The following is a 17,355-nucleotide window of genomic DNA, read 5'->3' as shown; positions in this document are numbered from 1 at the left end:
GCTCCCTGGGTGCAATACTAAGGAAAGGTGATGTGAGGATATAACCAGGAAAATGGTTCTTGTCAAAAGCCCAACCCTGCTGGCACTGATCTTAGACTTCCAGTCTGATCTTAGACTTCCAGTCTCCAGAACTGTGAGAAAATAAAGGTTTGCTATTTAACTCACTCTATGGTAACTTCTAACAGCTTGAACTAAGACACTAGCTAAAGGTAAGGCCAGAAGAAGTGCATGGATATGTAAATGGACTGGTATCTACAGGGAACTACCAGCTACTGGTTATCATCAGAGCCTGGAAGTATTATGAGAGGTAAAGCTAAAGGGCTAGTGAAGGGTCAAGCCCAGACTTGGGATTTATACAACTTGAAAGCAACAAAAGAGGTGTTTTAAGCCACTTGGTTTATGGTAATTTGTTATGACAACAATAGGAAATGAATAGAGACCTTGGTGTCTGGAAGTGGGATGCTTTTATAACAAAAATATGGAAGAGCCCTGGAATCAAGCAGTAGTGGAGGCTAGAAGAATTTTGACAAACATGACAGAAAAAGCCTTCAGTGGGGCACCTGGCTGGCTCGGTTGGTGAAGCATCTGACTCTTGATTTTGGCTCAGGTCATGATCTTGGGGTCCTAGGATTGAACCCCAAATAGGGCTCCTCACTCAGCAGGGAGTCTACTCAAGATTCTCTCTCTCTCCATCTACCCTCCCCACCCCCATCTGCTCTCTCTCAAATAAATAAATACATCTTTAAAAAAGAAAGAAAGAACACCAAACTGTTCATGGAAATATGGGCATTAAGGGTACTACCAGTGAGGGCTCAGAAGGAAATGAGAACATGTTACTAGACATAAAGAATGCTACACCTGAAGTTGATCTGCAAGTGTAACACAATCTCTATAAAAATTATGGTTAAGTTCTATGCAGAAATTGAGAAGAGAAGCTGCCCCTAGATTCATATGGAAATTCCAGGGAAGCAGAATAACTAAAACAATCTTAAAACAAACAAGATCAAAGTTGGAGGGCTCATCCTTCCCTAATTCAAAACTTACTATAAAGCTACAGTAATTAAGACAATGTTGTACTTTGTATAAGGCTAGCTAGAGATCAGTGGAATAGAATTCAAAGTTCCAAAACAAACCCATACGCCTATGGCCAGGTGATGTTTTTTCTTTTTTTAAACAAGAGTGCCAAGACCATTCATTGGGAAGAGAATAGTCTTTTTGACAAATGGATAAATAAAATAGGGCATACCCATACAAAGATTTAGCAGTAAAAAGAAACAAAGAGGGACACCTGGGTGGCTCAGTCAGTTGAGCCTCTGCCTTTGGCTCAGGTCATGATCCCAGGGTCCTCAGATCAAGTACTGTACTGGGCTCTCTGCTCAGTGAGGAGTCTGCTTCTCCCCTCTGTCTGCTGTTCCCACTGCTTGTGTTCTCTCTCTCTCTCTCTCTCTCTCACAAAGAAATAAAAATCTTTTAAAGAAAAAGAAACAAAGAACTGGTATATGCTACAACATGGATAACCTTTGCAAGCATTGTGCTATGTGAAAAGAATCAGTAACAAAGGACAACATATTTTATGATTCCACTTACATGGAATGCGCAGGATAAGCAAATATAGAGACAGAGCAGATTAGTAGTTGCCTAGGGCTGGGGAGATGGAAGGATTGGGAGCAAGAGGTTTCTTTTTTAGATAGTGAAAATGTTCTAGAACTGATTATGGTGATAGATATACAACCCAATGAATATACCAAAAATTATAGAACTGTATACTTTAAATGATTAATTGTACTGCATATGAATTATATCTCAGTAAGTTTTTTAAGAGAATAAAAGCACATCAAGGCACATCATAATCAAATTACTGGAAAGCAATGACAAAGAGAAAATTGCAAAGCAGCTGGAGGAGGAGAAAAGGACATAAAATAAAATGACAAACCACAAATTGGCAGATAGGCTTCTTATCCCAGAATTATAAAGAAATACTATCAATAAAAGAGAGAAACCACCTGATATAAAGCTGGGCAAAACATATAAATAGGTACTTAACTGAAAAATAAACTTAAATGGTCAAGAAACAAATAAAAAGATGGTTGACTTCCTTAGTAATCAGATAACATAAAATTTTTAAATGTCAGATACCAGGGCACCTGGCTGCCTTAGTCAGTAGAGCTTTCAGCTTTTGATCTCAGGATCATGAGCTGGAGCCCCAGTTGGGGGGTAGAGCTGACTTTAAAAAAAGAAAAAAAATCAGATATCATTTCTCATGCAAAATTTAAAAATCTGACAAGAATACACTTCTGATGGAAGTATCAAATAGCACAATCAATGTAACCAATAATTTTGATATTCAATGAATAAAAAGGAGCATATACTAAATATTCCAGAAATTCCATTATTAGGTACAAATCCTAGAAAAATGGATATATATGTATATGTACACCAGGATATATGTAGAAGAATATATCTCAAAATAGAAGCAAACCTATTCATAGTAGCAAAAAATCCAAATGTCTGTCAACAGGAAAATGAATAACTTGTGACATATAATGACAATTTTTATGCCTAACAATGGACATAGTTAAGGGCACCTGGATGGTTCAGTCATTTAAGCCTCCAATTCTTGGTTTCAGCTCAGGTCATACTCTCATGGTCATGAGATGGAACCCTGGATCAGGCTCACACTGGGCATGGAGCCTGCTTTAGATTCTCTCTGTCTCAAAGAAGATGTGGTATATGTATGCATGTATGTGTGTATGTGTGTATGTGTGTACAATGGAATATTACTCAGCCCTCAAAAAGAATGAAATCTTGCCATTTGCAATGACATTGATAGAACTAGAGTGTATCATCTAAGCGAAATAAGTCAGAGAAAACAAATACCATATGATTTCATGCATATGTGGGATTTAAGAAACAAAACAGATGAACACAGGGGAAGAGAAGGAAAAAATAAAGTAGGAGGAAAACAGAGGAGGCAAACCAGAAGAGATTCTTAACTACAGGGAATAAACTGAGGGATGCTGGAGGGGAGTCAGGGGGATGGGATAAGTAGGTGATGGGCATTAAGGAAGTCACTTGAAGTAATGAGCTTTGGGTGTTGTATGCAACTGATGAATCCCTGAATTCTACCTTGGAAGATAATAATACAGTATATGTTAATTAAATTGAATTTAAATTAAAAATTAAAAAGATTCTCTCTCTCTCTCTCCCTCTGCCCCTCCCCCATGCTCATTTTTTCTCTCATTTCTCAAATAAATCTTTTTTTAAAATGGACATAATTAGAGTTAGTTTCCAAAAAGCAGGCCTCCAGGTAATTTACATCATAATTCTACTTATAACGTTAAGCAATATTCACAGAAAGGTAAACTATAAAGGGAATGATAAATACAAAAATCTGCCTAGTGGTAACACTCAAAGGGAAATGAGGAGGGAAGGATTTAGAGAGGAACTCAGAGAACTTTGAAGTTAACAGGAAGTAGTAAAGACAGAGGGTTGCAAAGAACTCAAAATAGAAAATACTTTTATTCAGGGTTTCTGGGTGGCTCAGTTCGGGGGACATGCAACTCCTGATCTTGGGATTGTGAGTTTGAGCCCCACGCATAGAAATTACTTAAAACCCTTTTAAAAAATAGAAAATACTGTATAATTTGCATATCTAGTCAATGTCTCATTAAAAACCATTTCCAAAAAAACAAATGGGTGAAGAACTAGAGAGAGCTAAATTTAAATATTCTTTAAAACACTTGAGTGGGAAGAGGAGAGAGTAAAGATAGTGGTTAGAAGGGGCCCAAGGTAAAGAGAAGGTTCGGCTTTATTCTTTTCCAGAAAAGGAAATGGTTCAGCAAACATATCTGCTAAGGAATGAAAACCAGTAGAGACGTTGAGATTAGTAGGTAACAGCAGCAGTGGTGGGAAAGGCAGAAAGCAGCATTCACTGCTCTGAGACTTTTACCTGCCTCTCTTGTCATGGCTGTTCTATCACCAATCCCATCTCTCAAATGGAAAAACTGAACCATAAGAGAGGTTAAGCAACATGCCCAGGATCAGACATTTAAAAACTATGAAACTGTATTCCAGCCTGGCAGACTCTGGCCACAGAGCCAGGATTTTTTAACCTCTGTGCTGCTAACCTCTGGCTATAATAGAGGGAGCAAAGTCCTAACAGGAGCAAAGACAGATCCTGACCAAGAAAGATACTTCTGAGGCTGAAGAAGAGGAAGGTAAACAGCAGTGGTGGGGAAGGACAGAGGGGAAGAAAGCAGTTCACAAGTTCACAACTTAGTCTCCCCTCCCCCTGTTTTTAAATGAGGTAGGTGGTCAGGTTGTTTGTTGAAAGTGGAGTGGAGACTGGGTGGAATTAAAAATATTTGAGAGTTGAGTGGACCTAAGACTAACTAAGGGAACACATCACATACACCTACTGTGTGGAATGCTACGTAGGACCTCCTGCCCTGACTGACTTGTTCTTTTTCTCTTGATCTTGATGGGTTGAACTCAAGTAAATTAAATGTCCATAATACAATTCTATTATAAAGTCTTTGATACCAGCCACCAGAGCTCACTTAGCTTTCCTGCTTAGACCCCCTAAACTCTATCTTTTGTATGTTGCTCTCCTGTCTGCCAAGGAGAAAACAGCTAGCTTTCTTTGACATTTCTGCCTTCATAATTAGATCACAAATTTATTCAAGGGAGTAAGACCATGGTGTGCAAAGAACAAGCATATATATATCGCTGTCCTGGCTCATTCAATAATTGCATTTCTATACATATCTCTGAAACAAATTACAATGTAGAAAAATAGACTTAAGTGCTACCAAAATCTATGTAATTTTACATAGATTTAAAACTCTTAAGGTCTCTTTACACAATCATTTTTAGCAATAAGCTCTTATATTTCCAAAGTATCAGTCCAATTGTCCAAATTACCAAATTCCAAATTAATGATCTTTTCCTATAGTCTATGAAATCTCCCAATTTAGGGAACTGTATCTCTTACTCTTTTATTACAAATAAATACCTTCAGGCAAAACCCAGTGACAAATATTCAGAAATTAAGTGGAAAAAATAATTTTAAAACAATTTAGGTTATATTTAGCAACATATGTTAACGTCTAATCAGCTGTAGACATTAGCATAATCATATTATATGATATTGCCTCAAATAGGTAATTTACTTCCCCAAATTTCTCTATATATCATGCAATTAAATTGCAAAATGTATTTCAAAAAATAACGAAACCACTCAATACAGGAAACCGCAATAAGCAAAAGACTAGGACACAGGGAAACCAGTAACTGCAACATGTGTGTGTTTAATGAAAAAAAAATCTGTTCAGGCATATATTCAGATGCCAAGTAACTTCCATTAAAATTTTCTTCCAGAAATTCTACTTTATTGCTGTGATCCCTTTGGGTTATCAACACATACACTAAAAGGACTGCTAAGGATAATCATCTACTTTTATTTTTGTCACAAACAATATCTTACCTGATGCCCTTTAAGCCAACATTTCAAATGTTTTTGACCACAACCAACATTAAGAAAAATTTCATATTTCAATCTAATACAAAAATATTCATGAAGTTCACATAATATTTATCTTACTAATACTGATGCACTTTTTGTTTAAATACTGGTTTCATTCTACCAAAATAAAACAAGAGTTTGAAAAAATTACTGCTTCAATTATTTTATTTTACTTGTGTGTGTATGATTTTTTTTCCTCTTTTTTATTTGTTTGACAGAGATCACAAGTAAGCAGAGAGGTAGGCAGAGAGAGAGAGTGGGGAGGCAGGCTCCCCACTGAGCAGAGAGCCCAACATGGGGCTCGATTCCAGGACCCTGAGATCATGACCCGAGCCGAAGGCAGAGGCTTTAACCCACTGAGCCACCCAGGTGCCCCGTGTGTGTGTGTGTGTTTTGAGAGAGTGTGAACAACTGAGCCTGGGGAGAGTTAGAGAGAGAGAGACAGAGAGAAAATCTCAACCTCAAGCAGGCTCCATGCCCAGCACAGAGCCCAAGTGGGGAGGGGGGATGTGCTCTATCTCACAACCCTGAGATCATGACCTGAGCTGAAATCAAGAGTCCGACGTTTAATGGACTGAGCCACCAAGAGGCCCCTACTCACATGTTGTTGTTTTTTTTTTTTTTTAAGATTTTATTTATTTGATACAGAGAGGGAGAGAGAGAGAGAGATCACAAGTAGACAGAACAGCAGGCAGAGAGAGAGGGAGAAGCAGGCTTCCTGCTGAGCAGGGAGCCGGATGTGGGACTCAATGCCAGAACCTCGAGATCATGACCTGAGCCAAAGGCAGAGGCTTAACCCACTAAGCCACCCAGTGCCCCTCACATGTTATTTTTAATAACATGATTCTAGGTCGTTATTCAGAAGATGAATATGATTTTCCCTAGAACTAGAACAAGTGTAACTGGCTCCCATGGATGGTATATCTCTCCGCATCCATTCCATGCCACACAAGATGGAAGAGTGAATCACCACCTAGGGAAGAGCAAAAAAAAAGGTTGACAGAACCATCCTGCTGTTATCCGACCAGGGTCCTCCAGAATTATGTAAAGTATTATAGCAAAAAGAATAGAACACTGAATTTAGAGTTAAGTCCTACTTTTACCATGTTGGGCAGGACATTTTGCAGAGATTTAATGTTCTCATCTGTGATGAATAACACAGGCCAGGGGCTCACTCTCTTACCCACTACTCTATTCCCAGAGCCTAGAACAGTACTTGACATGTAGTAAGTGTTCAACAGAAATTGTTGAATGAATGAATGAATGAATGAATGAATGAATATCTTGTTCATATGGTTGCAAGCAAGATATTCTGAAATAATTGGAGACCCAAAGTGCTGGAAGCTTCATACTACCAAATAATTGACTAAGTGCCTTCTTTTTTCCAAGAAAAGAATAAATGGGGTTGGGAGGACTTTCTTATTTTTCTTTTCTAACAGCTCATACATCCAGCATGTACGTAACATTTTGCCCTCTTAAACCACAAATGTAAAAACTGAGCCACTCTTGGGGCTCCTGGGTGGCTCCGTGGGTTAAGCCTCTGCCTTCAGCTCAGGTCATGATCTCAGGGTCCTGGGGTCAAGCCCCATATCAGGCTCTCTGCTCAGAAGTGAGCCTGCTTCTACCCCCCGCCCCCCACACACACACCGCATGCCTCTCTGCCTACTTGTAATCTCTCTGTCAAATAAATAAATAAAATCTTTAAAAAACAAAACAAAACAAAACAAAAAAAACCTGAGATACACCAAAACCATTTAACTCCTTGGTACCAAACAGATGATTGAAGAGGGCCTCAGAACAAAATTGTAAATTACAATACTTGATTTTTCAGCCAAACCTGTATACTGGTAAATGTTCTGAAATTATTTTGGTTGATGCTCAATCATACTGAATTATCCTTATTAGCTATAACCTCAACATGACAAGATAAATTATTCATCGTTAATTCTTGAGTAATTCTTTTATTATTTTTTAAAGATTTGTATTTATTTATTTGACAGAGATCACAGGTAGGCAGAGAGGCAGGCAGAGAGAGAGGAGGAAGCAGGCTCCCCACTGAGCAGAGAGCCCAATGCAGGGCTTGATCCCAGGACCCTGGGATCATGACCTGAGCCAAAGGCAGAGGCTTTAACCCACTGAGCCACCCAGGTGCCCCTTGAGTAATTCTTATAGCTACACTATTATGCCTGCCTCTATGAGGAATACAAAAGATGCCAGTCATTGTAATCTTAACATGATTTATCAGAAAACTGTCCACTAACTATGCAAAATACCGTCTGATTAAGTATAATAAATGGTATAGATAGTAAGCCCTTAAGATATGTGGATAAAACTCATCACCTAAAATTCTAGGATTCAGGAATGGTAAATGCATGGCAAATGATCATTTTCTTCACCCTCTGGTACCTTGATGAGGTCAATTACTGATCATGGTTTTTTGGCCAGTGAACATAGATAGGACCTCTAAATTCTTCCCTCTAGGCAGCCACAACCAGATATGATGACACTTATTTGTCATCTCTGGATTCAAGACTCTTTTAGTGGTTGGAGAAATGTCTTTGCTTATATCAACTATCACATGAATCTTGTCCAAATATACACCAAAAAACACATCTAACCCCCAAATCTACTCTTCTAATGGAACAGGTATCCATTTTCCTAGTCTAACAAAATGATACTATTTAACTTTAGGTCTTATATTACTTATGTCAAATGGTGATCGTGGTCTACCAATCCGATAAAGGAAGATACTTTATGATCATGAAGGCTCATTCTGTAACAAATCACACATGATACTATAAAATATATGTTCCTTGTAACAACACAAAAGTACCTATGTAAAAATTAGAAGTTTACCAGCTCCTTTAATAGTCCATTCCCCAGGGTGCCTGAGTGGCTCAGTGGATTAAAGCCTTTGCCTTCAGCTCAGGTCATGATCCCAGGGTCCTGGGATCGAGCCCCGCATTGGGCTCTCTGCTCGGCAGGGAGCCTGCTCCCCTCTTTCTCTGTCTCTGCCTGCATCTCTGCCTACTTGTGATCTCTGTCTGATAAATAAATAAATAAATAAATAAATCATTAAAAAAAAATAATAGTCCATTCCCCAGAGGTAGACAGGATTAAGTTCGATGAACATCCTTTCAAACTCCCTTTATATTTATATTAGGAAAAAGTGTGTGTGTGTATTCATGTCTGAGTTATACCAGAGCTATTTTCTTTACGAAAATATTTCCAGCAATTTTAAATTTGAAAATGATCTACAGTATTTAATAGATGAATGATAATGCAAATGTTATATCTTGTACCTAACGCAGCTCAGTGTTCGACATAAAACACTGGAAAATGCATTAACCCAACACTTTTTCCTCAACATGATGTTATAATGAAAGATTCCACCCAAATTTTGTTCAAGCTAAAAAAAAAAATGGAAACTTCTATTGAAAAATATCCTTTACATATGGTGGTATGACATACACAGAAAAAGGAAGGTCTCATTTCTTTTTTAGGAAAAATATAAAGTATGAGAAATGAGCACCGAGAGGCACAGATATTCATATCCATAGTTATTCATGAAAATACACTTGCCAAGACACAAGGTATTTAGCAGAGAAGGAAGCTCACCAAGTGCTTAGTTTGATACTTTCACTTTACATATAAGGAAGCAGATTCAAAGGTCACAAAGCCAAGAACAGAGGCAGCATGAGAATCACAACCCACCGTCTCTTGCTGTGCTTGCCACACAAAACCAATGGCCTCGGCATTCTTTAATGTGAGGAAATGTGTTTATATGGTTTAAACACAATTGCCTTTATTCCCAAATCTTGCTCCTTAGGATCCTGCTCTCCTGCAAAGCTTGAGGTAACATCAAACCTACAATCCTTGAGGGTCCCTACAAGGTACCTTCAATCCTACAAGCCTACAATCCTTTTTCCTCACGCAGGCAGGATTCCACAGAAAGGGTCTGTAGATCCACTGGCCGGTGCAGCCCCACTCTGCCCAGAACTCTGTCCTTCACTTGCATCCTTAGCAAAGTCCTGAGGCTCCAGGAAGAGAAATGTGGCCTGCTCATCTCCAGATACAGAGCCACAGTTGTCAAAGGGATAAATAGTGAGTACAGGTGCCTTTAGGGAAAAAAGTACGTTCCCATGATTAATGATGATGAGGCCTGAGAGAAAACCTCTGGTTCCCACGATTATATAATCAATGTCTTGATTTGGGTTCTGTATTCAGAGATAGATTCATGTTCCAGATAAATAGCAGCCCTATAATTTGGGCTAAAATGTAGCCTTTGATAGTTCTTATACTAGTAACACTCTTACTTTTGAAAGCAGATACACTTTTCCATAATGATACAGCAGAAGGTCAACACAGAAAACAGACAAAAGGAAAGCAGAGTTGGAGCAGGAACATGTACAAGAGATTTCACTTTACTTTTCCATTATCCCTTTTCCTAACCCCCATCCACCTTGGGGCAACCTGGAGGAACCCTTGAGCTCCAGAGAATTCATTTAAACAACTTTATATAGTTTGACACATTCACCTTTATTAAGCCACATCAACACCTATATAAAGACAGAGTAACTGACATTTTACACATAGCAAATTGATAACAGGTAGTGTTCTATTTACCTTTTGTTTGCTAAAAATTTTCTACTCTGATTTTTCTCAAACATTAAAAAACTATTAATATCTTCTTCTGTCTCAGATAATGTGTATATTAAAACATTTTTCTTCTCATCACAGACCCACTTCTCCACCCTCCCCACCACGCCCCAGCCCAGGGCTGTTCCATCACTGGCAAGAGGGGCACAAGCCCATTGCCAGCTTCATGCAGGCACCTCACAGTGGTCCAGAGAACCAGACCCTCCCCTGCTCACCTTCCAACTTACGCCCAAACCCCAAACCTTCAAGTGGCTAAAGATGTTATATTCCTCTCAATCCTCTTGCAAAAATGACACCAAAATTAGTTCCATCAGTTCACACTTCTGAGCCCCCTACCCAAAGCCCAGTCTAAGTAATTGGGCCCCTGGGGTCAGTGGTTGTTGCTGGGAGGGGGTGCTGTAGGCCAGCCCATTTCCTCCGCACCACTCACCTCCATTCCTCTCACCACTAGATGCTGCTTTTATCTTCCTTTAGCCTAAAGTCTTCAGGTTTGTGGACCTATACAAATGGATGGCCAATTCAGAAGCTACTTACTATTGTGGTTGCACCTTCAGCCAGATCTCAATCTAAGTTTAGGCTGAGCCAAGACCTGATTATCTCTAATAAGAGAGACTCAAAATTCATACACATATACTGAAGCTAGAATTGGTGTAGTTGCCGAAAGAGTCCTCAAAAGTAAATTCTCACATACTAGAATTTCTCCAAGGGACAATGACCTCCAACTTAAGAGAGATTATCATGACTAAATCAAAATCATGAACACCTACAAGTGGTTGACAAAGCTAAGCAAATGCCAGTGATCTGGGAGCCCTGGAAAGGGAGACTTAAAGTGAAGCATGACAGTCGATGGATCTCTATCACTGTGCAGAGGAGAGACCAGCCGTGGGCTCACTGCCTGGTGAAGGGGAGTTCACAGGCTTCCGTGGCTTCGTGACACTATCATGCAGGATCAGTCAACTCCTCTGTTCTCTTTCCTCAACAAGTTGCCCTCCAGCCTTTACCTGGTTGCCTCTGTCATAATGTAAATGTCTCAGCCTACTAATCTGAAAAGGCAAGTGGGCCTGACCTGTTAGTCACTTTCATCTTTCAGGTGTAAATTAATAATCTAAAAATGGGATGATTTAGACAGATTTGGATTTGTTTATTTACTGTGACTCAGACCCACAGGTCCTGCTAACATCTGGGCAGAACTCAAGGGCCTTTGTGTCTGATAACAAAGATCCCCAAATCCTCTCCAGACACCTGCCCTCCACTTTCCTTCCCTGGGGATCCTATGACTTCCTGATCTCTAAACTCTGTTCCAGGAATAGGGAAGAATCATTTATACTTTGATAAATGCTCTTCGAAGCCCTAACCCAAACTCCTTCAGGTGTTTTCAGTATATTTAGCAAATGTATCAATAGATAGTTAATGCCTATTGTAACTAATGACTAAACAGGCTAAGATACCTTGTGAATTTCAGGGAGCCTTGTAACTGGCAGAGGAAATTTGCCTTGCCACTAATATTCTCCCAGGGACGCTGTGCAGCAAGGAAACCTGCTTTGGTCTTTCCGGATGCCTGAGATTAGCTGTTGGGCATGAGCCTCAAGGTCCCAGTTATCTATTCTCTTACTCCTTCAGCTCTTTATCCCTAATGCCATCCTCAGGGACCACAGTTTGAAAGGCCATTCTGACCCCTGTAGGAAGGCTGCAGTCTGCTCTCCTCCACCATGAAGAGTTCTCAAACCTTTTGGGAGACTGTGCCATACCCACTTGGCATTTGCATTCACCCCACCACTTGTTTCTTCACTACTTCTTGGGTTATCTGTTGACTTTTTACCTTGAGTATCACCTACAGCACCCAACACTATCCTAGGCATATGCAGTTCTGATTGCTTGATTAAGAAGGTTAAAAATGCTAAATTGAGGGGTACCTGAGTGGCTCAGTGGGTTTAGTGTCTGCCTTTGGCTCAGGTCACGATCCCAGGACCTTGGGATCCAGTCCTACACTGGGCTCCCTGCTCAGCAGGAAGTCTACTTCTCCCTCTCCCTTTACTCCTTCCCCCCAGCTCTTGCTCTCTAGCATGTGCAGGCTCCTTCAGATAGATAAAATCTTTAAAAAAATGCTAAATTGAGAGTTATGAAGTTGGGAATCCTTTGCAGGTAAAAGGAGAAAGATGATCCATGAAGATTAAAGGCACACCTTTATTAAGGAAAAAAAAAAAAAAAATGAACCAAAGCTGGGGGCTGCTCTCTAAAACATTCTTTCTTTATACTTTTCTGCATCCTTGTTTTACATCGAAGAGAGTCTTGGTTATACTTCTCCATTGCGAATTACCAATTAACATTCTAATTAAGATCTGACCCACAGCCATGATGCATGATCCCCTCCCCCACCTCTCCAGGGACCAGACGTATGTGACCTGGGATATGCAAGGAAATATTTTTGCACCAGAATCCCCACCAGCTGCAGATGAAAGCAGTTGAGTTGCTGAGCAATAAGGCTACTTTTCTAGTAATATTACGACACATTACTGGAAATTGGAGCAAGGGGCTCCTCATTTTAGAGCTCTTCCATATAGTGCTTCCTTATGGCTTCCCCATGGTCTCCCTCTCCCATCCATAAGCCCAAGAAAAATGTAATTTTCATAGAAATCAACCATGAGAAGTGGAGAGTCACTGAGTGCTGCTGTTAGTGAAAGAGCTGAAACAGACACACACGGTTACAGCCTTTGGCCCTTTAAACACCAGGGAGGGGCGACTTTAGCCAGAACCCCATCAGCAACAGTGAGGAGCAGGAGAAACGCAGACACAAAATCGCAAAAGACAGAGCTTCTCCCTTCAGTTCAGCTCCCCATTACCTATATGACTTTCACAAGCCAGCCTGGCCCAACTCCAACTGGAAAAAGAGGACCTAGCTATCTGCCTGGCTCACGGGTGCTTCTACTAGGATCAAGTAAGGGGAGATAAGAACAGCAAGAGTAGAGGCCAGTGGTGACTGAGGCCTTATCACAGCCAGGTGCCTCCTAAGCATCATAGCTGTTAATCCTCACAAGTCTCCTGGAGATCATATTATCCTCATTTTACAAATGAGCAGACGCAGGTAGTTAAAGTCATCAGTCAAACTCAGAACTGTTGAACCCATGCTTTAACCACCACACTATACTGCCTCCCACTATGTTCTGAAATAACTTTGAAAACTAAGAGTCCATACACATTGAATCCCTGAAGAAGCTAGTGGCCATATTTGATTTCCCCACTTTTTTTTTTTTTTTTTTTTTACTCTTCCCTCCCAACAAGTACCCTCTCGCTACCAATTCTACCAAACACCGTACTCTTCCCGACCTCCTCCTCCTCCTAATTATTCCTTTTTTTTAAATTCCTGTTGCAGCTTTCCTCTTGCGCTTTCTCCTCTATTAAATCATATTAAGCTTTCCTAACACAATGAAAACCACCCCAGAAAGAGCACATTTTTAAAAATATGCATATAACAGGCTTTATCTGAATGTTATTTTTAAGTAGAGATAAATATTTAGTAAGAACGCAGGACACATTGAAAAGTTTGTTGTTTTTGACAACCCCTTTCTTGGATTAACTTTAGACCCAGCTGAGACTTTTACAAAGACGAAATGACAGAAAGCTTAGTAAATTTCGAAAAGAGTCATCATGAAACCAAAAGTCATTTCTACTTTAGATTGTCAGCATATGATTACACTAGAATTTCATCAGATTGAAAAATAAGAACACAGATTTGACTACACAGAGAATCCTCAATTCTCAAAGCTTTTACAGAAGTGTGATGTTTACCCAGCTCCAGGGTAATGCCCTTCCCCTGAGGCTGACGGGGCTGTTCTTTCTTCTGGGCCACATGGAACTCTGCTCATTCCACAGCGTTATTATCATCTTAACCAGTTTATATCGTGGCCTGTTTCACACACCACTCTCCTCCACTAGCCAGAGAAAGCTCGAACAAAAACCTGCGTTTTATTCATCTTTGTATTTTTGAAATGCCTGGTACATCAAGATCCCCAACATAGGTCTGTTGAGTAACAGAACCCAAATTCACATTTATCAGGGGAGCATGCAGCCCTCGGCCTGACTGGGATTATGACAGGGCAGCACAAACTGCTGATCACTGGCTTTTGATTTGCCTCTATGAAAAATAATCTAAAGCCTTTGGTTTTTTTAAGAGGAGGAAATGTACATGGAGAGCCTTTTTCAAACCATCATCCTGAGATGGGGCAGGCTGGAGCTCGCTTGCGTCTTTTCCAAATGATTCTGATTTTCTGAGTTACAGTTTACACCAACACTGTTACAGATCAGACTACCTGAAAGCAAACACTCCTTTTCCCTGCAAGCTTTTTTTCTTCCATTCCCTTCCTGCTTAATTCAAACACCCCTTGCAGGACCAAAGCATGCGTCCTTTGTGGCGACCAAACCAGAATTGTGGATCGTTATTCTGATTTCTCCCTTTTCCACACTTTGTTCATTCTATACCTTTATTAGGATCTTAACCAGCTTACTGGTTACTTAACCGGGTTACAGGTTACTACTTTACAGGTGAGGAAACACGGTGCTTAAAGTTTGTTCAATGGTCACACTGAGTAAAACCCAATCCCTCCACTTCCTGATTTCTAATCAAGTGCCCATAGCAAAATCCCCAGGGAAGCTTTTACAAAATTAAATAAATAAATAATGTCCGGGCCAGGGCTTCAACCCCATCACTTCTGGTTCGGGATCTTTGGGGTGGGTCCAACAAGGTGTACTTTGAAAAACTCTGCAGGTGCTTCTGGGAGGCGCCTGAGGTTTGGCCATCCGGCACCAGACAGTATAAACCTTGCAGTGTCATTACGCATTCCGTAAACACCTCACAGTATTTCTGTTTTCATTCAAGTGGCCAGACAGACGCTCAATACCACGACACTGGAGTAAGTCTGATTATTGCCACTTATTTTTCTCAGTAGGAGCGGCTTCTACGAACCTCTTCACACTTAAGTAAACGAAACCCGGGGGTCACTTTCCTTCGGCCAAGCCGCCCGCGCCCCCAGCGCACACACCCCGAAGCAGGGCCGCTGTCGCCGATAACACACACAGCTGCGCACCTGCAAAAGCCACGGCACCCAGCAAGGCCACCCCAATTCTCTGTGCCTTGTCGAGGGGGTTGGAGGCACCACGATCCCCGGTCCCTTTTCTCCCGAAGTCTGTGGGGACTTCCCCCCGCCGCCACTCGGTCATTTTCTTCCCATCACTTCGGTCTCTCGGGGGACAAGCCACGTTTGAACTTGATATTCTCACGTTTGGGGTGGTTCAGAAATTACCCTGCGGTTAACGCAGAGGTCCCCGCACTCTCCGCTCCCAGCCTCTGTGCACCCAGAGTTGGATAAGGCAAAACACGCCCCCCGCCCGGGAACTGCGGGGCGGTCGGTAGGTGGCGGCTCCTGCGCTCGCTCGTCACCGTCACCCGCCCCGCCCCGCCCCGCCCCGCCCCGCCCCGCCCGGCGCAGGAGCCAGCAGCGGCCGACCCGAGAGAAAGGGGAAGCGCGCCCCGAGCCAGAGGCGGCCCGCCGGCGGCCGGTGCGCCCCTCAGCACGCGGGAGCGGCCTGGCCCGGCGGCCTCGGGTCGCGAGCCTTCTCCGCCTCGTCCCGCCTCGCCCCGCCCCGCCTCGCTCCGCCCCGCCGGCCTCCGGCACCTGCCGCGGGACCCGCGCACCCACCTGCGCGCTGCTCCCGCCACCACGGCCGCCGCCGCCCCGCCCGCCGAGCGCCTCACCTTCGAGTCCTCCCGCCTCGCCGCCAAGTTTCCCCTCCTAGGAAAGTTCTGGGGTCCGATTCCGGGGCCCGGCGCGGGCAGCCGAAGGGAAGCGGACGGTCTGGGCGGCCGCCGGGCGAGCGGCGCGGTTCCGACTCGGCGGCGCGGAAAAGGAGAAGGGGAAGGGGAGGAAGGGGCGGGGAGCCTCGGCGGGGTGATCCCCTCCGACCCCAGCCTGCCCGCGTTAGCCGCTCGCAGGGACTTGAGCGCTGATTTTACGCCCCGCCGTTGGCTCCCTCTCCCAATAACCAGCATCCGCATGGCTAGGAGTTTGGGCTCTGGGGTTAGGCTGTTTTAAAATCTCGCTCCACTACTTACAACTGTGTGATCTTGGGCAATTTACTTGACCCCTCTTTGCAAAATGAGGAGAACAATAGTACCCATCCAGGGCGAATCCAGATTTTGTGGGACCTGAAACTTAAACAATGAGGGGTAGGGGGCTTCTTTGAGGGAAGATGTAAAATTAGAGTCAGGGCTTTGAAAGGGACTTGGACAAGAGAGGAGGCCTGAACCTTCGAGAGCTTTACACACCAAATGCCTTGATGGGAGAATTAAATGAAACGAACCACGGGAAACCCTACAATGGGTCCTGATACATTCGACAGGTGTTTATAGGCATGATTGTAGCCAGTCAGGTGGACCTGGGACCTGGGAGCGGAAGTAATAACACTGTCAATATGTGCCAGGTGTTTTAAATACACACTGCACTTAATTCATGCACGTTATGCCAATTTTACAGTTCAAAAACCCAAGGCTCAGAGAAGTCTTACAACGTGCTTATGGTCACGTAGGACCCAGTTCTGCCACATTGCAAGTGCCTGGATTTTCCACAATTTCACCTCACAAATACTAATATGTAAATATCTCCTATAGTTTATTTTGTTTGAACGAGAAAAGAAAGAAGAAATTCCCCCACGAGAGAACAAAATGCCTCAGAAATACCTGTTTCTGAATTTTCACTGCAAAATTTCCCCAGCTCAATACAACAGCAAATAAACTGCCCTTGAAATCACACCCAGTGCATGTGAAGTACCCTGTTGTAAAATCAATAAATGGCTTTACTTAAATGTGTTCAGGTTACACATTTGCTTGCTCTGCTAGCACTGTGTGTTTACTTTTTCTATCGATTATTAATACTACTGCAATTCAGATTGATGGGTTTATAATCTTTCCCCAAAGGGTTTATAAACTAAGACAAACAACATAATGAAAGGAACACTCCTTGGTGGAAGGCATTTTACATACCTTTCTCATCGAAGCTGCACATCTTTTTGCTATAGATATAGTTACCCTCCCTTAACTGAGAAAAACACAAAAGTATGTTGTCTCTAAGTTCACATGGATACCCAGAATTTGAGCCTAGTTTTGCTTGGGACCTAACCCT

General features: G+C 42.2%; 1 protein-coding gene across 2 annotated transcripts in view; it reads right to left on the bottom strand.

Moving 5' to 3' along the window:
* Positions 1-16,016, bottom strand: part of PLAGL1 (PLAG1 like zinc finger 1) — a 109,274-nt gene extending 93,258 nt beyond the window's left edge. Inside the window, exon 1 of one of the 2 annotated variants that reach the window (XM_032338022.1) lies at positions 15,933-16,016. The gene's annotated coding sequence lies outside the window, so the exon portion shown is untranslated. The remainder of the gene's footprint in view (positions 1-15,932) is intronic. The other variant, XM_032338020.1, reaches the window with a different exon arrangement.
* Between the last annotated feature and the right edge of the window lie 1,339 nt (positions 16,017-17,355).

The sequence above is a fragment of the Mustela erminea genome, chromosome 4 (genome assembly GCF_009829155.1).
Source record: "Mustela erminea isolate mMusErm1 chromosome 4, mMusErm1.Pri, whole genome shotgun sequence".
NCBI lineage: Eukaryota > Metazoa > Chordata > Mammalia > Carnivora > Mustelidae > Mustela > Mustela erminea.
Note: the sequence above shows the minus strand (reverse complement) of the source record. Positions and strands in the feature narration are given on the sequence as shown.